The sequence below is a fragment of the Dendroctonus ponderosae genome, unplaced genomic scaffold (assembly GCF_020466585.1).
Source record: "Dendroctonus ponderosae isolate FM_Combo_2020 unplaced genomic scaffold, Dpon_F_20191213v2 Dpon_F_20191213_5, whole genome shotgun sequence".
In the NCBI taxonomy this organism is placed as follows: Eukaryota; Metazoa; Arthropoda; class Insecta; order Coleoptera; family Curculionidae; genus Dendroctonus; species Dendroctonus ponderosae.
The window spans coordinates 1,849,603-1,851,131 of NW_026018715.1; positions in this window are offsets into that span (position 1 = coordinate 1,849,603).

The window sequence follows — 1,529 nt, forward strand, 5'->3', positions numbered from 1 at the left end:
GGCCTCTGCCAGGATCGTAGCCCCGAACCCCCGTCAAAGGGATTGCGGCTTTTCAAAATGTTGCGGCAAGGTATATTTTTTTTAGATAAAGACCTCTGCAGGGATCGTAGCCCCTGGCCCTACCATGGGCTAATCCGGCCCTGATCATAGTCTCGGTTTCAGCTGTGTTTACATCTAAGCCCATGTTTCTGCTTTCTGTTGTTAAATTGTCCATAATTATCTGCAGTTGTTCTTTAGGTTCAGCCAGCACTACAGTGTCGTCAGCGTATCGGATATTGTTGATTACAATTCATTTAATCTTGGCACCGTCTTGTCGGCTGTTTCCTGATGCTTGTATTGTATATTCCGCATATACGTTAAATAGTAAGGGGGAGATAATGCGTGTTGCCAATGTTGGTTCTGATACATCCTTCGTGGTTCCAATATATATATATTCCGAATTATAGCTATGTCCTGTCCATCCAGTCCCATCTTTTTCATGACATGTATTAGTTTTTCATGCCGGATACGGTCGACGGCTTTTTCGTAATCCACAAAACAAACATACAGCTTCTTCTGCACTTCCAGGAATCTCTCTGCTATTAGTGTTAGACTTATAATTGCTTCCCGCGTTCCTGTTCGTTATTCCAAATCCGTACTGCGAGCGACTCAGGTAATCATCGCATTTATTGTTTATTCGATTGAATATTATCTTCATAAATATTTTCGCTGCTTGGCTCATCAGGCATATTGTCCGGTGATCTTCGCATTTCCGAGCTCTGCATTTCTTAGGTATGGCAATGAAGGTGGAGGTGAGCCAGTCTTTTGGGAGAGTTCCGGTTTCATATATTCGGTTGTAAATCCTCGTCAACGCTGTGATCGCTTCTTCGCTAAGATATTTGAAGTTCTCTGCTGTGGTGAAATCCTCTCCAGGGGATTTCAGTCAGGGTCATGACCCTCCCTTGTACCGGATTTTTAACGACTAACGAGAATTTTTCTAATTTCATGGACAACAAAAGACTGAATTTCTACTACTTGACCCCCCCCCTGACTCGAAAGCTGGATCCGCCCCTGTTATTATGCATCTTAGCTACAAATTTCCATGTGGAGTTATGAATTGTTGATAGCTAAAAAACAGCTCTCATTTCGTGCATAAATAGGTGGTTTTGGAAAAGCGAAATAAAAGTTGGTGAGTGTTTTTTTGCTTAAGTGCGTAGTTTCAAGTGTTCTTTAAGGTAAAAAAGAAAACAACAAAAAATTCGGAGGCTTAGCATAATAATATACAGTTGAGTCCGGATATAACGAACTTGAACGAAGAATGAACTAAAACTGGTTCGTTATATCCGGAGTTCGCTATAAGCGAATAATAATACAAAAACACATGGTGTATTTTATTTCGTAATTTTTACATAGATTAGTAGATGTTAGTAAGTATAACTAAAAAGAACACAAAAAGATAAACAGAACACAATTTGAAATCTACTTCATAAAGTACAGGGTTATTCACGCTATACGGCACGGAAGTTTGCGGCTAAACCGTTTGATTTTTT